This window comes from Syngnathus scovelli, unplaced genomic scaffold (genome assembly GCF_024217435.2).
Source record: "Syngnathus scovelli strain Florida unplaced genomic scaffold, RoL_Ssco_1.2 HiC_scaffold_102, whole genome shotgun sequence".
Lineage (NCBI taxonomy): Eukaryota > Metazoa > Chordata > Actinopteri > Syngnathiformes > Syngnathidae > Syngnathus > Syngnathus scovelli.
This window is the reverse complement of record NW_026061193.1, coordinates 49,221-65,828: the sequence shown is the minus strand read 5'-3', so window position 1 is coordinate 65,828 and position 16,608 is coordinate 49,221. Positions and strand designations below refer to the sequence as shown.

Sequence of the window (16,608 nt, the reverse complement as noted above, 5' to 3'; positions counted from 1 at the left end):
TCCTCATGCACACACCAATGCAACACAGCACTAGTACCAGAATCAGTCAGACCGGCGACAAAGCACCCGCGACGCAAAGACGAGTCCGATTCCAGGCTGAAGAGGAATGTTTGGCGCCAATACGCTGGCAGAAATGGCGGGCTACCTCTTCGGGTTCCGTGTCGGGGGTTCTGTCGGTGTGAAAAGACAAGGACGATCCGTCCGAGTCCACCAACACGTCTTCGTCGTAGCCGTAAAATGTTTCGATGACCTGCGGGCGCGGAAGCAAACATCTCTCTGAACAAACTGAAGCGACACCTCACGATGAATCGACGAGAGGAACGATAGCGAGAAAAAGGCCATTTCATCTTGCGCAACACCAAGCAGCCGCAAACAAACAGACTCACCTTGCAGGACCTCACGCTTTGTTCCTCCTCAGAGATTGTCGACGTCGGTATCGTAGCAGCAAATCTCTCTCCCGTCGACACAAATAATCCGCCTTTGAGATTCTTTGGATGCAAAGGGAACGAACAGCTCCGGCGCAGAAACAAACGCAACTCACGATGACATTTCTGACATGAGGTCCTGTCTCCAGAGCCTGAAAAACCCGTCACCGGCGATGATTGGAGGGACGCTCGTCTTTTCCAAAAGTGACAACTACAGGGTGTGTCAGGGTTTTCCAGATTATCTTTATCGTATGATTATGTTGCTTTGACTTTGACTGCAACCTGTAATAAATAATATTATTTATCCCTTATTTATCCCTATCGCTTATCCCTTCCTACACAAAGTCGTAAAACATCCCTTGCTATGTTTTGACTAGAGGTCAAGGGCTTTCTCTATTCAATCCACTCTTACACCCACCCTGTTTCTCTTAATAAAAATGCTCGTGCAGGAGCCGAGAGTCAGACTTCATTCGTACAACGGATGGACTCTCCACCTGCAGGTGTCCAAAAGAACTTACTTGTCTCCCGTGTGGTTCTTGCAAAATAAGTTGGAGCGAGCGCAACTCTAACAGGGTGCATTTTGCCACTAGCTGCCTACGGACAATGACGTCGCGCTCGCGGCTCATGGTTGACGGGCTGAGCAGCCGGGCGAGTCTGTCGTTTTCAGCGCACAGCGAGTGGCAAAGGCGCTGACAAAACGGGAGCTTTGAGCTGCTGAAAACGGCAAAACAAGTCTAAAGCGTGTTCAAACGCGTGCGCACAATGCTCCTGCTTGAAAGGTCGGAATTTAAGGGGCCAATTTTTTGGATGGCGGCCGCCGGCCAAGCTTTGGACGGAAAAGGTTTCCTGGCGACAGCGAGCGAGCGCGGCGCTGCCGTACGTGCACCGAGTCGCCTGCCTGAAGACCTTGGACAAGTCGTCGATGATGTGCCGCTGCTCCACAACTTGAAGGAACTCCATTTCACCGTCCTGCTGGCCGCAACCGCGCTCCAGGTCATTGAGCGAACTAGGCCTTCTCTGTGGAACACAAATTCAGTGGACTCTGTTGGCACGCCGCCGTTGTCCGCGTCGACTTACCAAGCTTGCCATCTCCTCGTTCTCCTGGGTGACAAAGCGCACTTTGTTTTCAAGGCGACACAGCACCAGCGAGAGTTCTTCATTCTTCCTGCTCAGGCGTTTGTTTTTGTACAGGAGTGGCAGAAACTGGCTTTCTGTTTCTCTCAGTCGCTTAAGCTGCACGCATGAAGTGCGGGATGCGAAAGACGCACAACACGCGGGCCAGAACGTATCCATTCCTTTTGCATCGGTTTGAACGGAATCGTGGCTTTGGCTCCCAATAAAAGACATCTACCAGGCAACCGACTCGCCGCGCCGCTCAACTAATAAGCAAGCGCAATGGGTGCCTCGCTGGATGGCGCGCATCAAACGTAGCGCAAACCTTCAAGCGTGCCGTCAATAAATTACCAGTTCATTGCGCTCTTCAGAAAGCAGGGCGTTTCGATCCTCCAGTTTCCTGATGACTGCGCTGAGCTCAGCGATTTTCAGATGAAACCTTCGCGTGTCCCGATCCTCCTGAGACTGAAAACGCCCCGCAACACACACACACAACCACTCGTTCAAAGTTCAAAACTGTTTTTGTGCTACCTTCCTCCAGCAACGAACTAAGTCATGCGTACTGCAAGTGTGTGATGAGGTGGCTTACGCTATGAAGAGGATTGCTAGTAGCGCAGTTGACCCCACTTCCAGGGTAGTTTAGGCCCACCCTTTGGGAATCCCTCAGGGCAGCGATCTGCTGCTCGGCAGCCTGAGTCTGCAGCTGAAGGCGGTGGACGTGGCCGGCCCCAGGGATTTATCCAAAACACTAACCGCTCTGTCTTTCAGCTTGATCTCATCCATCTGGATGTACAAACGGGGAGCGCTCAGGCAGGCGGGCAAACTCATTTGCCAGAATTGTGACAAAAACAAAGAGAGCAACCGGCCAATTTTTATCTTGAATCGACTAGAACACCATTGCTGTGACAAAAGCGAAGCGAGCAACCGGACGTTTTCTTCTTGTGAAATAGAATAGAATAGAATGCCTTAGGTGTCATTGCACTGCAGGTATACAACGAAATTGGGAACATAGCCACGCACCGCGCATCTGATCAGTCCTACCAGTCGGCGGATCTCCCTCTCGCAGTCTCTCTTGGTTCGGCTCAGCTCCTCCCGATGCTGGTGATGAGCCGATCGGAGCTCGGCCGCTCGGGACTGCCAGGCCTGCTGGGCCGCTGCCAGGGCTTCTTCCGCGCTCCTGGTGGAGGCGACACCGCTCGGTCTCCCGACACCGCCGCGTCTCCTCCACTTCCGCCAGCAAAGCGCCCCCGCTCCTCACCTGAGCAGACATTGCGCCACATCGGGCCGTTGAGACCGCAACGGAGCGCCGCGACGCTTACTGGGGACAAGCTACACAATACGGTAGCGGCCGCATCGGAGCCCGACGTGGCGTGCGGATAGTCAGACACGGATTGAGCGGATCACCTTGTCCATGGAGCCGTCCCTCAGGCTGAGGACCAAGGCATTCAGTCGCTGGATCTCTCCATCTTTGATTTTGATCACTCTCATCAGCTCCATTTCATGCTGCCGCAGTAATGTCTCCCTGGTAACGGCTAACTCTTTCTGCTTCTCCTCATGGAGTTTGCTTTTGAGTTCCGTCATGGCGGCGGTGGCACGGTGGTGCTCCGCCCGCAGGTCCTGACTTCTCTCTCTCTCCAGACAGCTGACCTGACATGACTTAGACAAACTTTATTGTCATCTTGTCTGCACATGGTGCATACAAAACGAAATTTCGTTGCACACGGCTTACAACAAAGTAGTGATATTGCAGTTGAATAGAAGTAACATATCCTATGAAAATATATATATACATATACTGTATATATATATATATATATATTACAAATAAGTATAAAGTGCAGCAGTGCTAATTATGCAATAGTGCAAGTAGGCAAAACAGTATTCAAGAGTGTGCAGAGGAATGCTAAACCATGTATTCAACTTCTATTTAAAGGGTTTACACAAGTTCAGTAAAGTTGGTAGTGCGAGATAGTGCAAGATAGAGGTCCGTAGTGTCATAAAGTACAGTTCTGTGAATGTGTGATGCAGAGTTCAGTTTAGAGCTCAACAGTTCTAATGTTCAACAGTCTGATGACAGCAGGGAAAAAGCTGTTGCAGAACCTGGTGGACCTGCAGCGGATTGTGCGAAACCTCTTCCCAGAGGGCATGGTGGGGGTGTGATGGGTCATTGATGATGTTACGGGCACGGGACATGCAGCGCTGAGATGAAATGTCCTGAATGGAGGGAAGAGGAGCCCCTATGATCCTCTCTGCTGTCCTCACCACTCTCCTCACGTTCTTCCAATCGGAGGCGGTGCAGCCTCCACACCACACAGAGAGTCAGCTTGTCAGAATGCTCTCTATGGTGCTCCTGTAGAACGTCCTCATGATGGGTGGGGGCAGGTGGGCTCTCCTCATCCTCCGCAGGAAGTACAAGCGCTTCTGTGCCCTCTTGATCAGTGCCGTAGTGTTCATAGTCCAGGTGAGGTCTTCTGTGATGTGGACCCCCAGGAATTTGGTGCTGCTGACCACCTCCACAGCTGAGCTGTTGATGATCAGTGGAGCGTGGTGAGGCTGGTTTTTCCTGAAGTCGACGATGATCTCCTTCATCTTCTCCACATTCAGGATCAGGCTGTTGTCTCTGCACCAGCCCACCAGCTGCTCCACCTCCTCTCTGTAGTCCAGGTCGTTGTTGTCTCTGATGAGCCCCACCACCGTTGTGTCGTCTGCGAACTTCACGATGTGATTGGTGGTGAACCTGGGGACGCAGTCGTGTGTCATCAGGGTGAACAGCAGGGGGCTCAGGACGCAGCCCTGAGGGGAGCCTGTGCTGAGGGTGATGACATCAGAGGTGTTCTGTCCGACCCGGACTGACTGAGGTTTGTTGGTGAGGAAGTCTAGCAGCCAGTTGCGAAGGGGGGTGTTGAAGCCCAGGTGTTCCAATTTTCCTACTAGATGCTGTGGGATGATGGTGTTAAACGCTGAGCTGAAGTCCAGGAACAGCATCCGAACATGGGTGTTCTTCTCCTCCAGGTGAGCCAGGCTCAGGTGAAGAACGGAGGAGATGGCGTCCTGAGTGGAGCGGTTTTGCCGGTCGGCAAACTGGAACGGGTCAAATAATGGGGGGAGTCTGGAAACGATGTGATCTTTAAGCAGCCTTTCGAAGCACTTCATCATGACCGGAGTCAGTGCAACAGGCCGGTAATCATTAAATGAGGTGATTTGAGGTTTCTTCGGCACCGGAATGATGGAGGCAGTCTTAAAGCACGCTGGCACTGTGGCTTGGCCCAGCGAGGTGTTAAAAATGTCTGTGATGACCCCAGCCAGCTGACTTGCACATTCCCTGAACACACGCCCAGGAATGTTGTCGGGGCCAGGGGCCTTACGGGGGTTGACTCTCCTCAGGGTCTTCAACACATCGGCGGAGTCAAGGCAGAGTACCTCCTCTTCCTGATGGGGGACAGTTTTAACTGCTGGAGTGCCGTTTAGTGCCTCGAACCTCCCAAAGAAGTTATTTAGACCATTTAGAAAGTCAGCATCAACTTCACCCACCGGGGGGGGAGGGTGAGTTGTAGTCTGTAATCGCCCGTATGCCTTGCCACATACTCCTGGTGTTGTTGGCGTCGTGGAAACGATCCTGAATTTTTCGACTGTGGTCTCGCTTCGCTACCCTGATGGCACGGTTCAAGTTGGCTCTCGCTGTCCTCAGTGTCTCCTTGTCACCAGACTTGAAGGCAGAGTTCCGCGCTCGTAGCGTTTGACGTACCTCCTCAGTCATCCAGGGTCGTTGGTTGCCCCGGGTGATGATATTCTTAGTGGTGCTGACGTCCTCGGTGCATTTGTTGACGTAGGCTGACACAGTCATGGCACACGCATGTCAAATCTACATCGGGGAAACTGGGAGGGAGGGAGGCAAGCAGGGAGGCAGGCAGGCAGGGAGGCAGGCAGGGAGGCAGGCAGGGAAGCAGGCAGGGAGGAAGGCAGTGTCTGTCTGTTGAGGTTTTCACCTTGTTCTTCTCCTGCTGAAGTTCTAACTGGACGTCCATCAGTTTGGCTCTCAGCTCGTCATTGGCGGCCTGAAAGGCGTCCGTTCGCTCCGCCTTGACCCGCCCTGCCGGAGCTCGTTTGGACATCTCTTACTCGAGTCTCGCCCGGTCGTCAGTCAGAGATCACACCATTTGTACCTGGAGAGCACAAACGCAGCGCTGTTTTCCACTGGCTTCGGACTCAACTTCAATCGGTACCGTAACGTACAACATCATAAACATAGATCTAGCTTGACTTATTCATTGAATAAATGCATTTGGTTATTCAAAACTGCATCACGCAACATAGCGTGACCGAGACGGCCGTTATCCACCTGCGTGAAGTTATTTGGTGAAATGAATGAGATGTTTAAGACACCATCGTTCTGTCTCTATGTAGATGAAGGGAAATAATCGATTGCTGAAGGTCCAAAGGTGTTGTGATAAAAAAATAAAAATATTAGTGACATATTTGTGATAAACATATTAGGCAGGATAATCACATATGTTAACTTGACTGCCCACACTGTATTTATTTATGGTTATTTGTTAAATCGAGTACTGTTAGACATGAAATAGGAAGTGTTTAACATAAATGGACGACGAAAGGGGTACTCACCATTGTAGCTCCTGCTGGTCAATGATACGAGCCTCTTCTTGCAGTGGAAAACATACAGCCAACAAACACCGTGGAACCTAAAGGAAGGAAATTAAACATTAACATTTAGCCTCAACCAACATTCACAGATACAACGCAACGCAAACTACACAAACGTAAATCTTTTTAAACACAATGAGTTGTACTTACCGTGTACGCTCTAGACGGTCCACTTGCAAGCAGAAAATAAAGATATTTCTGTTGATAATCGTCGTGTTTGTATCCGTTGTCTCGCTCAAGGCCATTGCGCCCACAGATTTGAATTTTGGCGAGAGTTCAGCCTATTGACGTCATTTCCGCGGTGTAATACCCGCATATCTGAAACGGCAAAGTTTAGAGTAGAGTTAAATAAAGTTTTTAATCAACGCAATAATTTACAAACGTTGACCAGTCGAAATAATCGTCGAAATTTGGCGTCTGTGGCTGGAAGCAGACGCCGAGTTCGACGTTCCTCCCAAATGCCACACTCCCTCGCTTTTCAGGGCTACAAAAAAACATATTTTTCAAAACAATGAGTTGTAATTACCTTGTACGCTCTAGAGGGTCAAGTTGCAAGCTGAAAACAAAAATATTTGTCTTGTTAGTCGCCGTGTTACTAACCGCTGTGTCTTGTTTGCCAGCATTGCCGCTTTCCTACTTCCTGTTGCAAGCCACGCCCACGGATTATAATTTTGCCGTGAGTTCCGCCTATTGACGTCATGTCCGCGTCGCATGACTGCGACGTAATATTATCTAAAACTGTTTGTGCGGCATGGTGTTGTTCTGTGCGGTATTGTGTTATTCTGTGCGGCGTCGTGTTGTTCTGTGCGGCGTAGTGTTGTTCAGTGCGGCGTCGTGTTGTTCAGTGCGGCATGTTGTTGTTCAGTGCGGCATGTTGTTGTTCAGTGCGGCATGGTGTTGTTCACTGCGGCATGGTGTTGTTAAGTGCGGCATGGTGTTGTTCAGTGCGGCATGGTGTTGTTCAGTGCGGCATGGTGTTGTTCAGTGCGGGATGGTGTTGTTCAGTGCGGCATGGTGTTGTTCAGTGCGGCATGGTGTTGTTCAGTGCGGCATGGTGTTGTTCAGTGCGGCATGGTGTTGTTCAGTGCGGCATGGTGTTGTTCAGTGCGGCATAATATTGTTCAGTGCGGCGTAATGTTGTTCAGTGGGGCATGGTGTTGTTCAGTGCGGCATGGTGTTGTTCAGTGCGGCATGGTGTTGTTCAGTGCGACATGATGTTGTTCAGTGCGGCATAATGTTGTTCAGTGCGGCATAATGTTGTTCAGTGCGGCATAATGTTGTTCAGTGCGGCATAATGTTGTTCAGTGCGACATGGTGTTGTTCAGTGCGGGATGGTGTTGTTCAGTGCGGCATAATGTTGTTCAGTGCGGCATAATGTTGTTCAGTGCGGCATAATGTTGTTCAGTGCGGCATGGTGTTGTTCAGTGCGGGATGGTGTTGTTCAGTGCGGCATGGTGTTGTTCAGTGCGGCATGGTGTTGTTCAGTGCGGCATAATGTTGTTCAGCGCGGCATAATGTTGTTCAGCGCGGCATAATGTTGTTCAGTGCGGCATAATGTTGTTCAGTGCGGCATAATGTTGTTCAGTGCGGCATAATGTTGTTCAGTGCGGTATAATGTTGTTCAGTGCGGCATAATGTTGTTCAGTGCGGCATGGTGTTGTTCAGTGCGGGATGGTGTTGTTCAGTGCGGCATGGTGTTGTTCAGTGCGGCATGGTGTTGTTCAGTGCGGCATGGTGTTGTTCAGTGCGGCATTGAGTTGTTCAGTGCGGCATTGTGTTGTTCAGTGCGGCATGGTGTTGTTCAGTGCGGCATGGTGTTGTTCAGTGCGGCATGGTGTAGTTCAGTGCGGCATGGTGTAGTTCAGTGCGGCATGGTGTTGTTCAGTGCGGCATGGTGTTGTTCAGTGCGGGATGGTGTTGTTCAGTGCGGGATGGTGTTGTTCAGTGCGGGATGGTGTTGTTCAGTTTGGCATGGTGTTGTTCAGTGCGGCATGGTGTTGTTCAGTGCGGCATGGTGTTGTTCAGTGCGGCATGGTGTTGTTCAGTGCGGCATGGTGTTGTTAAGTGCGGCATGGTGTTGTTCAGTGCGGCATGGTGTTGTTCAGTGCGGCATGGTGTTGTTCAGTGCGGGATGGTGTTGTTCAGTGCGGCATGGTGTTGTTCAGTGCGGCATGGTGTTGTTCAGTGCGGCATGGTGTTGTTCAGTGCGGCATGGTGTTGTTCAGTGCGGCATGGTGTTGTTCAGTGCGGCATAATATTGTTCAGTGTGGCGTAATGTTGTTCAGTGGGGCATGGTGTTGTTCAGTGCGGCATGGTGTTGTTCAGTGCGGCATGGTGTTGTTCAGTGCGACATGATGTTGTTCAGTGCGGCATAATGTTGTTCAGTGCGGCATAATGTTGTTCAGTGCGGCATAATGTTGTTCAGTGCGGCATGGTGTTGTTTAGTGCGGGATGGTGTTGTTCAGTGCGGCATGGTGTTGTTTAGTGCGGCATGGTGTTGTTCAGTGCGGCATGGTGTTGTTCAGTGCGGCATGGTGTTGTTCAGTGCGGCATGGTGTTGTTCAGTGCGGGATGGTGTTCAGTGCGGCATGGTGTTCAGTGCGGCATAATGTTGTTCAGTGCGGCATAATGTTGTTCAGTGCGGCATGGTGTTGTTCAGTGCGGCATAATGTTGTTCAGTGCGGCATAATGTTGTTCAGTGCGGTATATTGTTGTTCAGTGGGGCATAATGTTGTTCAGTGCGGCATGGTGTTGTTCAGTGCGGGATGGTGTTGTTCAGTGCGGCATGGTGTTGTTCAGTGTGGCATGGTGTTGTTCAGTGCGGCATGGTGTTGTTCAGTGCGGCATTGTGTTGTTCAGTGCGGCATTGTGTTGTTCAGTGCGGCATGGTGTTGTTCAGTGCGGCATGGTGTAGTTCAGTGCGGCATGGTGTAGTTCAGTGCGGCATGGTGTTGTTCAGTGCGGCATGGTGTTGTTCAGTGCGAGATGGTGTTGTTCAGTGCGGGATGGTGTTGTTCAGTGCGGGATGGTGTTGTTCAGTGCGGGATGGTGTTGTTCAGTTTGGCATGGTGTTGTTCAGTGCGGCATGGTGTTGTTCAGTGCGGCATGGTGCTGTTCAGTGCGGGATGGTGTTGTTCAGTGCGGGATGGTGTTGTTCAGTGCGGGATGGTGTTGTTCAGTGCGGCATGGTGTTCTTCAGTGCGGCATGGTGTTGTTCGGCATGGTGTTGTTCAGTGCGGCATGGTGTTGTTCAGTGCGGCATGGTGTTGTTCAGTGCGGGATGGTGTTCAGTGCGGGATGGTGTTGTTCAGTGCGGGATGGTGTTGTTCAGTGCGGCATGGTGTTGTTCAGTGCGGCATGGTGTTGTTCAGTGCGGCATAATGTTGTTCAGTGCGGCATAGTGTTGTTCAGTGCGGCATGGTGTTGTTCAGTGCGGCATGGTGTTGTTCAGTGCGGCATGGTGTTGTTCAGTGCGGCATGGTGTTGTTCAGTGCGGCATGGAGTTGTTCAGTGCGGCATGGTGTTGTTCAGTGCGGCATGGTGTTGTTCAGTGCGGCATGGTGTTGTTCAGTGCGGCATGGTGTTGTTCAGTGCGGGATGGTGTTGTTCAGTGCGGGATGGTGTTGTTCAGTGCGGCATGGTCTTCAGTGCGGCATAATGTTGTTCAGTGCGGCATAATGTTGTTCAGTGCGGCATGGTGTTGTTCAGTGCGGCATAATGTTGTTCAGTGCGGCATAATGTTGTTCAGTGCGGTATAATGTTGTTCAGTGCGGCATAATGTTGTTCAGTGCTGCATGGTGTTGTTCAGTGCGGTATAATGTTGTTCAGTGCGGCATAATGTTGTTCAGTGCTGCATGGTGTTGTTCAGTGCGGCATGGTGTTGTTCGGTGCGGCATGGTGTTGTTCAGTGCGGCATGGTGTTGTTCAGTGCGGTATCGTGTTGTTCAGTGCGGTATCGTGTTGTTCAGTGCGGTATCGTGTTGTTCAGTCCGGTATCGTGTTGTTCAGTGCGGTATCGTGTTGTTCAGTGCGGTATCGTGTTGTTCAGTGCGGTATCGTGTTGTTCAGTGCGGTATCGTTGTGTTGTTCGTATTGGGTTGTGTTGTTCGTAATGTGTTGTGTTGTTTGTATTGTGTTGTTGGTATTGTGTTGTGTTGTTCGTATTTTGTTGTGTTGTTCATATTGTGTTGAGTTGTTCATATTGTGTTGAGTTGTTCGTATTGTGTTGTGTTGTTCGTATTGTGTTGCCTCTAACACTTAGCTTCTAACACTTAGCCTCTAGCACCTAGAAGGTAAATAAATAGGAAGGAAGGACTCACCGGTGACGTCGTCGCCCACGTCCAAGCGTTGTACTTTGTATTTTCATCCTTCTGACAGTGGAAAACATATAGCCAACAAACACCGTGGAACCTAAACGAATGAAAGAAAACTATCCTTTGGCCACAACCAACATTCACAGATACAACACAATGTGACGTGCGGTGTTGAGGTTAAAGGTTGAGTGAAGGGCCCTCGTTTTAAACTACTTTTTTGAAAAGGAGTGGGAACAAGTAAGACGTATTTAATTTATTTATTGGGAAGTAGTAAGACTTATTAAATTTATTTAATCTACTTTTCTTCCCAGGCAAAATTTGATGTGCTGCAATTCCAAATTTCCAAAGTGAATGAAGGAATGAAATCCTTTAAATTATGATTTTGTATAAATACTAGGCATAAACACAAAATCTACGGCACAAAATGGGCAGATTTTACTTGTTTGAAAAGGACTGGTTACAAGACAGACTTTTTTAATTTATTTAATGGGAAGAAGACTTATTTAGTTTAATTGATCTATTTTTGTTCCCTGGCAAAATTCGATTTGCTGCAATTCCAAATTTCCAAAGTGAATGAAGGAATGAAGTCGTTTAAATTATGATTTTGTATAAATACTAGGCATAGACACAAAATCTACGGCACAAAACGGGCAGACTTTACTTGTTTGAAGAGGACTGGTTGCAAGACAGACTTTTCTGATTTATTTAATGGGAAGAAGACTTATTTAGTTTATTTAATCTCTTTTTGTTGCCTGGCAAAATTGGATTTGCTGAAATTGTATTTTGCCAAATCTTGACTTGAGACCTGATAGGAAGTATTAAACGCTCAGTTAAATCGATACAAGTTGGTAATAAGAGCGAGTAATGTTGGTTGAAGCGATGAATGAAGGTTAAAAGCAATTTAAATTATGACTTTGTATAAATACTAGATATTAACAGAACATCTACTGCGCAAAATGGGCAGAGTTTACTTGTTTGAGAAGGAGTGGCTTATTTAAGTCTAAGATTTATTTAATCTGTTTGTTCCCAGGCAAAATTGGATGTGATGCAATTCCAAATTTCACCACATGATGGTGCCAAATTTTGACTTCATAGGACATATTCAACACTTAACTATTATGTTCAAGGTAATCAGATTTGTTTATTATTCTAATGGCCTTTTCAAAACTATTCTGGATTACTACTTTGGATCTATTCTACATTACTTGGCAACAACATACTCTGTAACAGATTAGGCAGTATAATCACATATGTTAACTTGAGAGTGCCCACACTCAATCTACTTATCGTGATGTGTTAAATCAATTACTGTTAGACATTATTATTCTGATAATCTACCAAATCTTTGAATTGAAGAATTTGTGATTTAATTAATAGCTTGTTGTTATGTTCAGGGTAATCAGACTTGTATATAATTCTAATGGCCTTCTTTTGAAAACTATTCTGAATTACAACTTTGGATCTTATATTACTTTGCAACAATATACTCGGTGACAGATTAGGCAGTATAATCACATATGTTAACTTCAGTGCCCACACTGTATTTATTTATGGTTATTTGTTAAATCAAGTACTGTTAGACATGAAATAGGAAGTGTTTAACATAAATGTTATGGCTACTCACCGTTGTAGCTCGCTCCTGGTCAATGATATGAGCCTCTTCTTGCAGTGGAAAACTTGCAGCCAACAAACACCGTGGAACCTAAAGGAATGAAATTAAACATTAACATTTCGCCTGGACCAATATTCACACGTACAACGCAACGCGGCTACACTTCTGCTAGCGCCTCAGCTACACGTTGCTATTACAAACGTAAATATCTTTAAACACAATGAGTGTTACTTACCGTGTACGCTGTAGACGGTCCAGTTGCAAGCAGAAAATAAAGATATTTCTGTTGATATTCGTCGTTGCTCAGTGGCTCACGGCCATCGCGCCAACAGATTTGAATTTTGGTGGAAGTTCAGCCAATTACGTCATATCCGCGGCACATGACTGCGACGTAATACCCGCTTATCTGAAACGGCAGTTAAAAGTAGAGTTACATCAAGTTTTCTTTTTTAATCAACGCAATCATTTACAACCGTTGACCAGAAAGAATCGTCGAAATTCGACGTTCCCCCCAAACGCCACACTCACTCGCTTTTCAGGGCAACAAAAGTACTTCTTTTTAAAAACGATGAGTTGTACTTACCGTGTACGCTCTGGACGGTCCAGTTGCAAGCAGAAAATAAAAATATTTCTCTCGTTAGTCGTATGTTACCATCCGCTGTGTCTTTGTCAACATCGCCATTTTCCTACTTCCTGTTGCGAGCCACGCCCACGGATTTAAATTCTGGCGGAAGAGCCCGCCCATTGGCGTCGTTTTCGCGTATAGCAAATCCGATTGGTTGGGAAGGGGGCGCGGTTATGCAGCCGAGGGGTCCTGTGATCGGTGGGATGTAAAGTAGGCGTCGACGTCACGTCCGCGTCACGTGACCACGACGTGGCAGACGTCATATAGCAACCGCTGTTTTGTTTAGTAGACTTACAGTTGTTATGCATTGACATAATGGCGCACACTCCAAATAGATTTAAATAAATTAAATAATTCTTCTGCCCACTCCCTTTTAAACAAGTTAACTCTCCCCGCGGATTTGAATTCCTGGACTATGAACACTACGGCACTGGTCAAGAGGGCACAGAAGCGCTTGTACTTCCTGCGGAGGATGAGGAGAGCCCACCTGCCCCCACCCATCATAAGGACGTTCTACAGGAGCACCATAGAGAGCATTCTGACAAGCTGACTCTCTGTGTGGTGTGGAGGCTGCACCGCCTCCGATTGGAAGAACGTGAGGAGAGTGGTGAGGACAGCAGAGAGGTTCATAGGGGCTCCTCTTCCCTCCATTCAGGACATTTCATCTCAGCGCTGCATGTCCCGTCCCCGTAACATCATCAATGACCCATCACACCCCCACCATGGACTGTTCTCCCTGCTGCCCTCTGGGAAGAGGTTTCGCACAATCCGCTGCAGGTCCACCAGGTTCTGCAACAGCTTTTTCCCTGCTGTCATCAGACTGTTGAACACTAGAACTGTTGAGCTCTAAACTGAACTCTGCATCACACATTCACAGAACTGTACTTTATGACACTACGGACCTCTATCTTGCACTATCTCGCACTACCAACTTTACTGAACGTGTGTAAACCCTTTAAATAGAAGTTTAATACATGGTTTAGCATTCCTCTGCACACTCTTGAATACTGTTTTGCCTACTTGCACTATTGCATAATTAGCACTGCAAGTTTGTCTAAGTCTAAGTCATGTCAGGTCAGCTGTCTGGAGAGAGAGAGAAGTCAGGACCTGCGGGCGGAGCACCACCGTGCCACCGCCGCCATGACGGAACTCAAAAGCAAACTCCATGAGGAGAAGCAGAAAGAGTTAGCCGTTACCAGGGAGACATTACTGCGGCAGCATGAAATGGAGCTGATGAGAGTGATCAAAATCAAAGATGGAGAGATCCAGCGACTGAATGCCTTGGTCCTCAGCCTGAGGGACGGCTCCATGGACAAGGTGATCCGCTCAATCCGTGTCTGACTATCCGCACGCCACGTCGGGCTCCGATGCGGCCGCTACCGTATTGTGTAGCTTGTCCCCAGTAAGCGTCGCGGCGCTCCGTTGCGGTCTCAACGGCCCGATGTGGCGCAATGTCTGCTCAGGTGAGGAGCGGGGGCGCTTTGCTGGCGGAAGTGGAGGAGACGCGGCGGTGTCGGGAGACCGAGCGGTGTCGCCTCCACCAGGAGCGCGGAAGAAGCCCTGGCAGCGGCCCAGCAGGCCTGGCAGTCCCGAGCGGCCGAGCTCCGATCGGCTCATCACCAGCATCGGGAGGAGCTGAGCCGAACCAAGAGGGACTGCGAGAGGGAGATCCGCCGACTGGTAGGACTGATCAGATGCGCGGTGCGTGGCTATGTTCCCAATTTCGTTGTATACCTGCAGTGCAATGACACCTAAGGCATTCTATTCTATTCTATTTCACAAGAAGAAAACGTCCGGTTGCTCGCTTCGCTTTTGTCACAGCAATGGTGTTCTAGTCGATTCAAGATAAAAATTGGCCGGTTGCTCTCTTTGTTTTTGTCACAATTCTGGCAAATGAGTTTGCCCGCCTGCCTGAGCGCTCCCCGTTTGTACATCCAGATGGATGAGATCAAGCTGAAAGACAGAGCGATTAGTGTTTTGGATAAATCCCTGGGGCCGGCCACGTCCACCGCCTTCAGCTGCAGACTCAGGCTGCCGAGCAGCAGATCGCTGCCCTGAGGGATTCCCAAAGGGCGGGCCTAAACTACCCTGGAAGTGGGGTCAACGGCGCTACTAGCAATCCTCTTCATAGCGTAAGCCACCTCATCACACACTTGCAGTACGCATGACTTAGTTCGTTGCTGGAGGAAGGTAGCACAAAAACAACTTTGAACGAGTGGTTGTGTGTGTGTGTTGCGGGGCGTTTTCAGTCTCAGGAGGATCGGGACACGCGAAGGTTTCATCTGAAAATCGCTGAGCTCAGCGCAGTCATCAGGAAACTGGAGGATCGAAACGCCCTGCTTTCTGAAGAGCGCAATGAACTGGTAATTTATTGACGGCACGCTTGAAGGTTTGCGCTACGTTTGATGCGCGCCATCCAGCGAGGCACCCATTGCGCTTACTTATTAGTTGAGCGGCGCGGCGAGTCGGTTGCCTGGTAGATGTCTTTTATTGGGAGCCAAAGCCACGATTCCGTTCAAACCGATGCAAAAGGAATGGATACGTTCTGGCCCGCGTGTTGTGCGTCTTTCGCATCCCGCACTTCATGCTTGCAGCTTAAGCGACTGAGAGAAACAGAAAGCCAGTTTCTGCCACTCCTGTACAAAAACAAACGCCTGAGCAGGAAGAATGAAGAACTCTCGCTGGTGCTGTGTCGCCTTGAAAACAAAGTGCGCTTTGTCACCCAGGAGAACGAGGAGATGGCAAGCTTGGTAAGTCGACGCGGACAACGGCGGCGTGCCAACAGAGTCCACTGCATTTGTGTTCCACAGAGAAGGCCTAGTTCGCTCAATGACCTGGAGCGCGGTTGCGGCCAGCAGGACGGTGAAATGGAGTTCCTTCAAGTTGTGGAGCAGCGGCACATCATCGATGACTTGTCCAAGGTCTTCAGGCAGGCGACTCAGTGCACGTACGGCAGCGCCGCGCTCGCTCGCTGTCGCCAGGAAACCTTTTCCGTCCAAAGCTTGGCCGGCGGCCGCCATCCAAAAAATTGGCCCCTTAAATTCCGACCTTTCAAGCAGGAGCATTGTGCGCACGCGTTTGAACACGCTTTAGACTTGTTTTGCCGTTTTCAGCAGCTCAAAGCTCCCGTTTTGTCAGCGCCTTTGCCACTCGCTGTGCGCTGAAAACGACGGACTCGCCCGGCTGCTCAGCCCGTCAACCATGAGCCGCGAGCGCGACGTCATTGTCCGTAGGCAGCTAGTGGCAAAATGCACCCTGTTAGAGTTGCGCTCGCTCCAACTTATTTTGCAAGAACCACACGGGAGACAAGTAAGTTCTTTTGGACACCTGCAGGTGGAGAGTCCATCCGTTGTACGAATGAAGTCTGACTCTCGGCTCCTGCACGAGCATTTTTATTAAGAGAAACAGGGTGGGTGTAAGAGTGGATTGAATAGAGAAAGCCCTTGACCTCTAGTCAAAACATAGCAAGGGATGTTTTACGACTTTGTGTAGGAAGGGATAAGCGATAGGGATAAATAAGGGATAAATAATATTATTTATTACAGGTTGCAGTCAAAGTCAAAGCAACATAATCATACGATAAAGATAATCTGGAAAACCCTGACACACCCTGTAGTTGTCACTTTTGGAAAAGACGAGCGTCCCTCCAATCATCGCCGGTGACGGGTTTTTCAGGCTCTGGAGACAGGAGCTCATGTCAGAAATGTCATCGTGAGTCGCGTTTGTTTCTGCGCCGGAGCCGTTCGTTCCCTTTGCATCCAAAGAATCTCAAAGGCGGATTATTTGTGTCGACAGGAGAGAGATTTGCTGCTACGATACCGACGTCGAGAATCTCTGAGGAGGAACAAAGCGTGAGGT

General features: G+C 49.1%; 1 long non-coding RNA gene across 1 annotated transcript; it reads right to left on the bottom strand.

Moving 5' to 3' along the window:
* Nucleotides 1-1,571: 1,571 nt before the first annotated feature.
* On the bottom strand, nucleotides 1,572-12,812 carry LOC125976632 (uncharacterized). Its single transcript, XR_007484446.2, has 5 exons — nucleotides 12,709-12,812; nucleotides 12,361-12,531; nucleotides 12,138-12,215; nucleotides 2,128-2,321; nucleotides 1,572-2,003 (listed from the first exon to the last, which is right to left on the bottom strand). It is a non-coding gene; the product is annotated as an uncharacterized lncRNA (long non-coding RNA).
* Nucleotides 12,813-16,608: the final 3,796 nt, after the last annotated feature.